Here is a 13,483-nt window from a genome sequence, read left to right on the forward strand (position 1 = left end):
TCTGGGTATTATCTGTAGTGCTTTCAGTCTTCCTTCTAGGTGGGAATCTTTGATTTGCCAAAGGACTCTAGACCTGTGATTCCTCCCTGAGAAACCGAGACTTAATGAGCTTTAATTCTGGGACACTGGTAAAAATACTTTTACAACTTCCTTTTGCATTCTTTAAAATTCAAAGTGACAGGCTTATGCCTTAACTATTTATAAACAAATGCGTGTCAAAAAAGTAAGAAAACAGGATTCATAAATAAGAGGGATTTTAACCAAAGGATTAGTGGATATTGCTCAAAGAGACTTGAAAATATCAAACAGGGAAAGACTCAGTGGCTCTGGCCTGCATTGCTTATGAATGATGGTCACGATATGCTAGTATATTGTTCTATGAGAAATGAAAAATTGCTACTTGGCTAGAGCCAGCCATTTCAGGCTCCATTTGGGGATTTTTCCAAGAATCTTGCACAACACAGAACAGCATAGAAGGAATGCTTTATTTTTCTGGAAATTCATTTCTCTTGATCCCTGTAGAAGGCAGAATCATGCCCCCTCCCCAAAGATACCCACATCCTAATCCCCAGAACCTGAATATATTACTTTACATGGCAAAGAGACTTTTCTCTTTTTAAAATCTCCTTGATTTTATTAAATCAAGGACCTTAAGATAGGAAGATTATTCTGGATTATCTGGATTATTCTGAATTATCTGGGCCCAATCTAATCACATGAGACCTTAAAAGCAGAGAGTCTTTCCTGGCTGTGGTCAGAGGAAGATGTGACTATAGAGGACAGATCAGACAGGTGCAACATTGCTGGCTTTGAAGGTAGAGAGAGGAGGCCATAAGCCAAGAAATGTAGTGGCCTCCAGAAGCTGGAAAAGGAAAGGAAAGGGAATCTCCCCAGACTCTAGAAAGGAATGCACCCTGTCAAAATTTTAATTTTAGCCCAGTAAGACCTCTATTGGACTTCTAATCTATAGAACTGTAATATAATTCATGTGTGTTATTCTAAGTCACTGTGATTATGGTAATTTGTTACAGCAGCAATAGAAAACTAATACCACCTCCATGTTGATTATGCATAAGTAATGGAAACTATTCTGTCTACTTCTTAAACACACATAACCTACTCAATTCTAAATGTGATTATGCTGGGGTTTTTTTCTTTTGAACTTTCCAGACAGAAAATGTAGATATGTTTCTTACTTCTGTATTGGAGGAAGACTCATTATTATGCAATTATCATCTTACCAACCCCCAACCTTCACCCCCAAAGTCAGGATAGTTCATTCTCTAAATGAAGGTATTCTTACAGTAACCTGCATACACCGGGACTTAATTCATGTTTGCTGATGATTATGACAATAGTAATGACCATAGATGAGAAGCTTTCTCTAGCCATAAAGGAAAATAATGCATAAAAACAAAACAACAACGAAAGACTTCTTAAGAATATTTTAATAGAAGGAAAATGTTTGAGCTCTATTTCCATATATAAACCAAACATCTTCTCTTTAAATTAGCTGTTACACTTTACACATATGCTTGCATAGGCTCAGAGTGTCTCTGAAAAACAAACAAGGAACTGATAACAGTGGTTGCCTCTGGGGAGAGCTGGTAGACTGTGGCAGAGATACTTACGTTTATTGAACACCATATTATGCTTTTAGATTATACTGTAGGCATGTAGTATCTAGTAAAATAACTACTTGATTTTTTTTTTAATTTGAACCTTTTACATTACCTTTTACTTAGAATTTTATATAGAGAAAAGGCCTTTCGTGTAGAGATCAACCTGTACCCAGGTATTACAGATACAGAAACTGTGATGAGAACCAGTCAAATGTCATTACATTGCAAACTCAAACTTTAGAACCTCCTCTTAAAAAAAAAAGTCATGTGGAAGAAAAAAAAAGTCATGTGTATGTGGATGAACATGTGTGTTTGTATAAATGGCTAGACTATACGCCAGAAGTAATAGTGACTGTCTTTGGGTGGTGGATAAAGTGATTTCCATTTTCTTCTTTTTGCTTTTCTAATTTTCTAAAAATTTTTTTTTTTTTTTTTTTTTTGCAGTCCCCGGGCCTCATCACTGTTGTGGCCTCTCCCGTTGCGGAGCACAGGCTCCGGACACGCAGGCTCAGCAGCCACGGCTCACGGGCCCAGCCGCCCCGCGGCATGTGGGATCTTCCCGGACCGGGGCACGAACCCGCGTTCCCTGCATCGGCAGGCGGACTCTCAACCACTGCGCCACCAGGGAAGCCCTAATTTTCTAAAAATTTTAAGGGACATCAGGTCACTTTTGTAATTAAAAGAAGAACCATTTTAATAGAAACGTCCCATGACTTGAGCTCAGCTCACCTGACTGACTACATTTTCCAGTTTCCTTGTAGCAAAGAGCAAGTTTCCCAGTTGCTCCACGTAAGAGAGAGCTATCAGAGAGGAAAGTGTACTGATCACCCTGATCGAAATCTCAGAAGGGCAGTTCCTCACTGATGGGTCTAGTCTTCAACATGGGAAGTCAAGATATTTGAGTTTTCGGTCGGCGCATCGCAACTTTATCAGTTAATAGGAAGCTGATTGAAGTTAACTAAACTCACAAGTGGCCAAGTTATACCCAGAAAAATAAACTGTTAACTTTAATAAAGGATGTGCTTTTCTGGCAAACAAAATCTCTGGCCTACTATTTTTGAAAGTTTTTTTTTAGCAGTGGTATGCTTTCTCCAAGCAACTGTTTTGTTTTGGGTTGTGTGTGTGTGTGTGTGTGTGTGTGTGTGTGTGTGTGTGTGTGTGACCAATATGTAAAACAGAGAAAATGAAGCTGCTCCCGTTGAAGACAGAGGAAAGGGCTGCTCAGCCTGGTGTGATCTTCTCCTCTTTCCCCAGATGTCCTCCAGAACAGTTCCTTAGAAGCCCCAGGACTTCAAGGAATACCATCTGACACCAATTCATCTACTGGTACCAAATAAATAAGCAGAAGGTTGCTTAGTTGAGCACAGACCTGAAGGAAGGAGACTTGGAGGAATACTCCATCCAGGTTCTGGGAAATGTCTGGTGAGTTTTCCCAGTTCCACACAACACATGCCTCTCTGAGAGATGGGAATGTACATTTTCCTGACAGATAGGCTCTCTTTGCTTCTAGCAGTGCTGGACAGTGGTGGACTGGTAAACCAACTCTCTGAAAACTAAACAAAACTAGCAAACAAAAATCCATGGTCTATAGCAACTGCCAATTACTATGGTATAAACATTCCCACTGTGGTTGATTTCAAGGGACCAACAGAATTTACCTGAATATTTAACAATCAATTCTGTAAAACCCGTACTGCCAACTCCAATGGAGCACTGCTATATGTGTGCTCCATGCAAAACACAGTTTAGTAGGCTATAGCTTTCTTTGCTAATATTCCTTGTCTTGATGATTTATGTAGGTCAGCTATATAAAATTTAGAGGTTTCCTGAATCTCTAATAGTCACACATCTACAAACCATCTCTGGATTGTTTCTGCCAAAGGTAAATCTACTTGTCATGTGTTCTTTCTTTCTGGTTTTATTCAGAGGGCAACCAAATTCTGAAAGTTTCACTATTTATTGACAGCAGTGATTCTGACAAACTGTAGCCACCTCTTTGGCCTGGTGATGATTTCATACCTTACAGGCCTTTTCCTCCCTTATGAATCATGCTTCTGTTTATTCCTGGAAGTGAAATGGACAATTTTTAATAAATGCTGTGTTCATACAGCCACAGAAGAATTGGACCTGAACAAATAATTGAGTTAGTCTCTCTTACTAGTTATTATCCATATGTTCTGGTTTCTTACTGAGGGCCTGCATGACCAGTTCTGCTTTCCAGGATAAGGTCGCTCCTGATTTAGTTTCTTGCAGATTACCATCTTGCACAGAACCATAAACGCTGTAAATATTTCTATTCACCTCCTAGGCAATGTTAGCTAGTGTCGACTGAAAAAAAAAAAAAGCACAACCTAAAAGTTGAGAGTTATGTTTTATTCGACAGACATTCGACTTAAACCGGGGAGACAGGACTCTCAGATCTCTCTGATGGACTGCTCTGAAGAGGCAAGGGGGGATGCCAGGATGTATAGGAGCTTTTGTAACAAAGACCAGGTAGTGAGAACATCAAAAGATTACTGTTAATTAAAGAAAACCAGATATCTCAAGTTAAGGACTTTAGTGCTTTTCTATGTATAGGAAGATGCAAGGGTCTGGGCTCAATGAAATCATTCCTTTGATATGCACCTCAGCTATCTGAGGTCAGTGTTCTGCTTTTCTCCATCCTGAATCACCTCAGGGTGCACAGTTGGGGGTGACTGCAGTGGCTCAGGGCTTGGCAGTGGGCAGCCGGTTTGTCTCCATCCTGAGTTCCCACAGAGCTCACAGTCAGGGGGGCTGTAATGCGATGGCTTGACGGCTGCAACATCCTTTGTTTACTGATATGGCAGGGAACATTTGTCATTCACACTAACCTGGCTGATGTGAAATAAAGAAAACTTAAAATAAATGCCTACCCCAAATATTTCCGACTACAGGTTCATCAAGTTCCCTGAAATTCTCAGTCTGGGAGTCACTCCTTTGAGGCAAATTCTAATTCTCCAAAGGAACTTAGAGCTATGAAATATTTAATTTAGGAAGGAGATGCCTTAGCAGTTAGAAATATAATTTTTAGATATTTATGAGTTTAATGAAAAGAACATAGGCCACGAAAGACAGATTACCATGAAGGAATGGGAGAAAGGTTCAGAGCTTAGAAGAATGCTATGTGTGGACTCTGGGCAGAGCAAAACACAGTGAGCTTTGAAAGTGAGTAGAAGTCCACAGTGATGGGAGGTGAATTACTCGAAGACGGACTATAATTCTGTGACTTTTCTTGTCCTCTCTTGCTGGCTTTGATTCCAGCACATACATGATTCTGGAAAACAAAATGCAGTATTCCCTTTCCTAATGGAAGTACCTTCAGTTTCCTTGGCATTGCATCTGAAATTGAAAAGTGGATAAGAACACTATGAAGATGTACCAGCCGGTACAGAGCTCTTCCCTCTATGAATTAGCAGCAATCATGAGTATTAGTTAACAGAGTATGCCTGGAAGGCCCCCAGAGTGTAATGGGATCAGGTATCACTAATGACTACAGGAAGATGAAAGCAGACAGTAGCTAAAGGAGGAATTTGAGCTGAGGCAGGCAGCCTGAAGCAACTGGAAAGCCAAGTCATTACATGTGCAAAATCAATCCTTCTGTTCAGTTTTTGGGAGACTCCCCTATTGCCAAGAAGGGTTTAATTCAATTAGCGAAGAGCTGTGGGGAAAAGGCTTGTGCAACCTTGAGCCTGGCTGGATATCTTTAGCTCTAAAGCAAAGTTATTTTGGGAGATCATCATAATTCGCTTGCTTCAGCACTAAACGCATCCAGGATACGCTCCCTGAAACTCAAAGCAATGCTCTGTCTCACATCCTGTGTTTCTGCATGTAGCTTTCCTTGAACTTTACTACTGCTCCCTACACCCATCTCTCCCCGGCTTCCCACCGTAAGCTCCCTTCTCCCTAAATTGGATAAGAGCATTGTGAAGGGACCTTAAGTTGCGGAAGAGGAGCCATCTCTAAATGGAGCTATGAGGAGAAACTCCAATTCACTGTGTGCCCTTGGGTAAGCCATGCCACCTCTCTGGGCCTTGGTTCCCTCTTTTCTAAAACTGAAGTTCTGGAAAGCACACGAACTGCAGGGCTGGACTAAACAATCTCTAAGGTATTATTCCAAACAAGTGTGCCAGCTAACATAAATGTGGCCGGAACAGCTTACAGGCAAGCTGACAGTCATCTGCTTGCCCCTGTCTAGCCACACTAGCATGCAGAGGTATTGAACCCCTTGGCCTTTAGGACAGCTGGAGCCCCTGAGTCTGCCACTTACAGATGCAAACCTCCCAATCCGTTTTGGTATGCAGTATATATATAGATTTCTATGGAAAACACTAGAAAACATTAAGATCCCTTTCAGAGCTAACATTCTGTGAATCTGTAAATGTGGCATTTGCATTTCCCAGAGGGAGAGCTTCCAAAACCCTCAGGAAATATGCCTGGGAGGCCATGAAAAAGATCAGATGAGGGTTTTCTTTGGAGTGTCTCAAAAAGACAGGAAAGATGCTCACAGCAAAGGTAGAGAATTTGCCGGTAGTTGTAAGAAGAGTTGGCCTTTGGAGACACATTAATATTTTTGCACCTGAATAATAAACAATAATAATTAAAAGGCGGTCCTTCATACAGATCTGGTATAAGGTATATGCTCGGTAAAAGATGAATAAATACGTGACCTTTACTAAGAAGCCACAAGGTACAGTACTAGGATTATACCTGTAATCCCATAGCTCCCTTGGTCAGTCTCAAGCTTGCCAGATACGTATATCTGTTGCCTCTACTAGACTCTGAGGGCCCCTTAAGCAAGGACAATTTGTCTTACAGCACTTAGCAAAGTACTTTGGATATGGTATATACTCAATGCAAATTTGCTGAGTTTAATTTAATTTAGAGATACCAGCTTCAAGAAATTCCTGCTTTCAAAATATTTGCAGTACATGGGGGGAACAAAGCTAATCAATTTAATAATTATACACATTACAAAATTAATTATGCTTATTAATATGGAAATAATTCTAAGAATGCTTCTTAATATAAAACAGTAGAAACAATTCAGTTTTACCTTCATTAAATGCGTGTTCATTTTTATCTTTCATTGCTCTCCCCTGTGGCCTAAAATTCACCTGTTTTTCCTATTTGATGGGGTAGTTCTACTCTCCTTTTCAAAACCACAGTTTTCCCCTTGCTCTCTGCATGGGTAGCTCTGTCCAGCCTTTGGGTCTCCGCTGGGTTTCACTTTGATATCTCCTGGGCAGAGACTGAGATTAGGACTTAGGAAGGGATTCCTTAGAGAGAGAGTGGAGAAGAATGAGACAAGGAAGGAGGAAAATCCAATAAAGGACCCACTTATTGACTGGGTACGGTTATGGACTACTGGGGCTCCCTCCCCCTAGGAGCCCTCTGCTACATCATGTAGAATGTGCGTCAGAATTGTTCTCTAAAATGGTTGGAGTCTGGGGCCTTTATCCACCAACTTCTCTCCGTTTTTGGTTAACGGTTGCCCCTGGTGAATACTTCCAGTTTACCCTGCACCTGGCAGAGCAAGCTCCCAAAGAAATTCTGCCAAGAAAGCCCTGAGGCAGAATTAGTAGTGGGATGCTGTCCACAAGCAGGAGAACTGACCCCTACAGGTGCAGTGCAAATCGAATGCAGGTTAACACCCATGAGGCTTTGCTCATTAGGCTGCCACTAAAGCATTTTGCCTAACAATATTGATCAGCTTTAGTTTAATTATCAGGATATATCATTGTTTATCTTTGTTCATGAGCATCTAATGTTTGGGGGGCTTCTTTCTTCTGGAAACAGTACTGCAGTTTACCTCTAGGAAAGCCACTTCTCTATTGACAGCTATTAGGCTTCAAAAGTAGAGTCCACTCCTCGTTCTAATAATGGCCAGGAAGCAGTGTGCTCCGCAGTCTAGTGGATGTGTCTCTTGCTTCAATAGTGTTTGGACAGAACAGACCCAGAGACGCCCCTTCTTCCAGCCCCCATCCACCCTCCAACCTATTTATCACTTGCAACCTTTGGACCAACCACTTAGCTCTCCTCGGTCTTGGGGACCAGCCAACATCATTTTCTGAGCTTAGCTCCTTAATGCCAATCAACCATGAGCTCGCAGATTTGTCAAAATTATTCCACGGAGATAGAGGCTGTCATCAACCTCCCGGTCTACGTGCATCTGCGGGCCTCCTACACCTACTGTTACCCGAAAAACTGGGTTTGCCTCTTGGTGGGTGTCGAGTTAAAAGATACAACTGTGGAAGAACGTCACCCGCCGTATCAGTAAACAAAGAATGTTGCAGCCATCAATCCCTCAGTCACTGCAGCTGCCCCGACTGTGAATCTGATTCAGTATGGAGGCCCTAGACGGTTAAGGAATGATTTCAAAGAGCCCAGACTCTTGCATTTTCCCATACATAAAAAAGCACTAAAGTAACCCAAGATGTCTGTTTTTTTTTTAGACTCTTGCATCTTCCCATACATAAAAAAGCACTAAAGTAACCCAAGATGTCTGTTGTTTTTTTTTTTAATTAACAGTAAACTTTTGATGTTCCAACTACCTGGGTTTTGTTGCAAAAACCCTTTTGTATCCTGGTTCCTCCCTTACCTCTTTGGAGCAGTCCCACAGAGCTATCTGGGAGGCTGTCTTCCGGTCTTAAGTCCTCAGAAAGTCTGCTGAAAGTCTCAACTTTTAGATTGTGCCATTTTTTTCAGTTGACACAACCAAACCAAAGATCAAGAAAAGGAAGGATTTATTACTTGCAGCAAGTAAGGAGAACACTGGGGATCTTTCCCAGAGCAGTGTCTCCCTAAACAGTAAAATTGAGGAAGCTAAGGGTACATGCATTTTCATGAAGGGACTTGGGTGGTCAAAAGACTCCAAGCTTTAGTTGATGGAAGTCACAGAGGTCCAGAAAAGGTTAACATCATCCTCCCTTAGGTTCCAGTTGATCTGGTGGTTGAGAGCTTCAGGTTAATCTTTACCATTGAAAGAGAACTGGGAGTTTTTACAACTGGTATATTATCTTTGCTATTGTTACTTCTCTTACTTGACAATAGTCGTTTGTTTCTGCATTCTTTTCCTCTCTTAAGATCATTAATTACTGAAATCTGTTCAAGGGCTAGCATTGTGGCCAGGCTTAGATCACAAAATGGCTTAGGCCAGAAATGGCTTATTTATGTCAAGAAAGCCATGATTGGTTCTTTCTCTGGGGACCCCCTACCCTATCTGCTTATACTAACTCTCTCTGGGCTTCTATTTTGACCTTGGCTACGATGTGTCTCTGCAGGTCGTGGGCCACTTTTCCCACAAATTGGTGGAGGAGAATCCCAAGGGTGCTGAGTGTCTCTTGAAGATGCAACACCAGCAGTGGCCTCACCCTCTTCCAGGACCTGCAGAAGCCATCCCAAGATGAGTGGGGTAAAACCCAGGCAGCTACGGAAGCCACCGTGCTCATGGAGAAAAACCTGACCCAGGCCCTTTTGGATCTACATGTGTTGGGTTCTGCCTGAGTAGACCCCCATCTCTGTGACTTCTTGGAGAGCCACTTCCTACAGGAGCAGGTGAAACTCATCAAGAAGATGGCAACTACCTGACTAACCTCCACAGGCTGGGGGCCCCGAGTCTGGGCTGGACGTGTATCTCTTCGAAAGTTTCACCCTCAAGCATGACTAGGAACCTCTGGAGCCCAGCAGCCTTTGAGGAGCCCCTCTGGTGTCAGGGCTTCTGCCTGAAGCCTCTCTCTCTGCAGCCACTAGGCTGCTTTTGAACCACCCTGGAGCCCTAACCCAAGCCCTGGACCAAATGGAAATAATAAAGCTTTTTGCAGCAAATAATAATAATAATAATAATAGTGGCTAGGAGGCTCCTGCTGAGCCAATCAGAGCATCATGTTCCCAATCAGCCAATGAGAAGCAATGAAATATATTCTAGGACTCCCAGTTGTAACACATTTGCTGCACTGAGGGGAGAACTAGTTTAAGGACTGAGCCCACACACGAAAAGCAGAACCAGGGGTGTAAGAGAAACAGCTTTTGGTGACATTGCTTGAGGTCCTAGATAAAACTTCATAGGTAGTGTCAACTGAAAAAATACACAATCTAAAATTTGAGAATTATGTTTTATTCCGTGGACAAAACTGAAGACTTAGGCCCAGGACACAGCATCTCATAGAGACTCTGAGAGACTTCTCCGAAGAGGTAAAGGAGGAGCCAGGATACACAGGAGTTTTTGCAACAAAGACCAGGTAGTCAGAACATCAAAACTTTACTGTTGGGGGACTTCCCTGGTGGTGCAGTGTTTAAGACTTCGCCTGCCAATGCAGGGGGTTCAGATTTGATCCCTGGTCGGGGAGCTAAGATCCCACATGCCTCACAGCCAAAAAACCAAAACATTAAAAAAAAAAAAAAAAAACCAGAAGCAATATCAAATTCAATAAAGACTTTAAAAATGGTCCACATCAAAATAAATAAATAAATAAAAGATTACTGTTAATTAAAGAAAACCAGACATCTCAAGTTAAGGAATTTCGCGCTTTTCTGTGTATGGGGAGATGCAAGAGTATTTCAGGTGTACAGGTAAGAGATTCAGTTATACACGTATCTATTGTTTTTCAAACTCCCTGTGGTTTCTCATCCTGAGTCTCCTCAGGGTGCGCTGTCGGGTGGGGTGGGGGGATGGTGGCAGCGGCTGACTGCTAGATGCCATTCCATTCATATCCTGAGTTCCCTCAGGGCTCACCGTTGGGGCAGCTGTAATGTAATGGCTTGATAGCTGCAACATCCTCTGTTCACTGACACCGCAGGTGATATTATTTTTAATTCGCAGTAGCAAGCCCAATTTCTGGATTTTTTTTTTTTTAATGAGCCAATAAATTCCCCTTTTTGCATGAGTCAGTTTGGGTTCAGCTTTTCTATCATTTGCAACTTAAAGGATCTTGTATTGTCTAACTCCCCCAGTAGACTGTATGTTCCATGCGGGCGGAGACCTTATCTGTCTCAGTCACCACTGTATAAGCTGATATTGGCACAGTGCCTGGCACATAGTAAGTGCTCAAAAATTATTTGTTGACTTAAATAATTTATTCAGCTCCAACTCTGAGTAGTGTAAATTACACTACCGAAGAAAATTCTAGTGTTGAAAATAGTATGTAACTAAGGTAAGCTGTATTCATTCAGGTACTGGCAGGAAATTAGGTCCAGATATTTTAACTGAGGAGACTTTAATGAAGGGATTATTTAAAGAGTCCCTTCGTGAAAGGACCACGCAAGAGAAATTGGGGGCATCTAGAGCTTGCAACAGTGGGAATCCATTACCATGCCTAGGGCTGAAGGGGATAAGGGAAGGAAATACTGTCATTAAAGCTTAGGGAGAGCAGAACTAGGGAGGAAGGGCTGTGGTACAAGAGCTAGAACTGTGGAGGAAAGTTGCCACTGTCAAAACAACAGTGCCCCAGGAGGGAAGAAATGGTGGAATTAATACCCTGACCTCTACTTCCTCCTTGCAACCCTGGCAAAACCTAACCAGAAGTCAGTCTATAAAGGAGCCTGGGTGACACGATCCCTAGAGGTAGCCTCCAGGAACATGGAGAAAGGCAAGAGAATTGATCTGTATGGTCAAATGGAGAACAACTAGGACAAATATAAGAGAAGATTCTCTTGAGAGAATAAAGAAAATAGACCACAGAAAAGAGGAAGTCAAATATAACAGAAACCTTCAAATCAAGTGTCAGTACTACTGCACTTCCTTCTTATGTTTTTTTCTCCTTGTAATAGGTATATATCCCTCTTCATTTTTCCCAGTTGACACTTATTACTGCCCTCATCTTCCTAATGTTGTCTTTATGTATGAGTATTTTTTATTGAAGTGTAATTGACATACAATATCATATCAGTTTCAAGTGTACATCATAGTGATTTGATACTTACATACATTTTGAAATGGTCAAATCGATGTCTAATTACCACCTGAGACCATACAAACTTAATACAGTGTTATTGAATATATTCCCTGTGCTGTACATTGCGTCTCTGTGATTTAATATTTTTATAACTCAAAGTTTGTACCTCTTAATCCTTTTCACCTGTTTTGGCTGCCCCCCCAACACCCTCCCATCTGGCAACCACTGAGCCAGATGTTTGTTCTCTATGAGTCTGGTTTTGTATTGTTTGTTTTGTTTTTTGGATTCCACATATATGTGAAATCATATGGTAATTGTCTTTCTCTATCTGACTTATTTCACTTAGCATCATAAACTCCAGGTCCATCCGTGTTCTTGCAAATGGCAAGGTTTCTTTTCTTATGGCTGAATAACATTCTATTGTATATATACACCAATATCTTCTTTATCCTTTCATCTATCAACAGACAATTAGGTTTCTATATCTTGGCTATTGTAAATAATACTGCAAAGATATGTGCATAGGGTTGTATATATCTTTTCAAGTTAGTGTTTTCCTTTCTTTATTCTTGTTTCACCATTCAACTCATTCCATGAGGCTGGTATAATTTTGATACAAAACCAGGAAGGGAAAATACGAGAAAGGCAAATAACAGGCCAGTTTCACACATGAATACAGGTGCGGAGTATTCCTTAACAGAATATTAACAAAATAAATCTATCAATTTTAAAAAATAACAGTTTTATACTAAAAGCAAAAAAAAAGTGAAAATAGACAAATGAGATTACAATAAAATTTAAAAATTCTTCATCAAAGAAAACTATGTTTTTTTTGAATTTTATTTATTATTTTATACAGCAGGCCCTTATTAGTCATCCATTTTATACACATCAGTGTTTACATGTCAATCCCAATCGCCCAATTCATCCCACCACCACCACCACCACCACCCTGCCGCTTTCCCCCCTTGGTGTCCATACGTTTGTTCTCTATATCTATGTCTCTATTTCTGCCCTGCAAACTGGTTCATCTGTACCATTTTTCTAGATTCCACATATATGCGTTAATATATGATATTTGTTTTTCTCTTTCTGACTTACTTCACTCTGTATGACAGTCTCTAGATCCCTCCACGTCTCAAAAAATGACCCAATTTCGTTCCTTTTTATGGCTGAGTAGTATTCCATTGAATATATGTACCACATCTTCTTTATCCATTCATCTGTCGATGGGCATTTAGGTTGCTTCCATGACCTGGCTATTGTAAATAGTGCTGCAATGAACATTGGGGTGCATATGTCTTTTTGAATTATGGTTTTCTCTGGGTATATGCCCAGTAGTGGGATTGCTGGGTCATATGGTAGTTCTATTTGTAGTTTTTTAAGGAACCTCCATACTGTTCTCCACAGTGGCTGTACCAATTCACATTCCCACCAAGAGTGCAAGAGGGTTCCCTTTTCTCCACACCCTCTCCAGCATTTGCTGTTTGTAGATTTTCTGATGAAAGGTCTCAGAACAATAGTACAGTCGTCCCTCGGTATCCCTGAGGGACTGGATTGGTTCCAGGAGCCCCCATGGATGCCAAAATCCACAGATACTTATATCCCTTATATAAAATGACATAGTGCAATGAATACAGTTGGTCCTCCATAACCGCAGGGTTTGCATCTGCAGATTCAACTAACTGCAGTTGAAGCCACGAATGCAAAACCTGTAGATACTAAGGGCCAACTGGACTAATGTTACCTCTGTCACAGGTTGGGTTTTCTGGAAGCAGATACTGAGATGGAGTTTAGGATACAACATGAGAAAGGAAGGGGGAGGAAACAGAATTGGTCAGAAGCCAGATCAATGTGACATGATGTGATCAAGTCCCTCCAAACCTTGGCTAATCCACAGGAAATACGGGATGGATAATGCCCATCACATATGTCTCATACTGGACTGAA

At 41.3% G+C, this 13,483-nt stretch overlaps 1 pseudogene; it reads left to right on the forward strand.

Moving 5' to 3' along the window:
- The first annotated feature begins 7,740 nt into the window (after nucleotides 1–7,740).
- LOC112405414 (ferritin light chain-like) lies at nucleotides 7,741–9,588 on the forward strand (annotated as a pseudogene).
- Nucleotides 9,589–13,483: the final 3,895 nt, after the last annotated feature.

This window comes from Neophocaena asiaeorientalis, unplaced genomic scaffold, assembly GCF_003031525.2.
Source record: "Neophocaena asiaeorientalis asiaeorientalis breed wild unplaced genomic scaffold, Neophocaena_asiaeorientalis_V1.1 scaffold220, whole genome shotgun sequence".
Taxonomy (NCBI): Eukaryota; Metazoa; Chordata; class Mammalia; order Artiodactyla; family Phocoenidae; genus Neophocaena; species Neophocaena asiaeorientalis.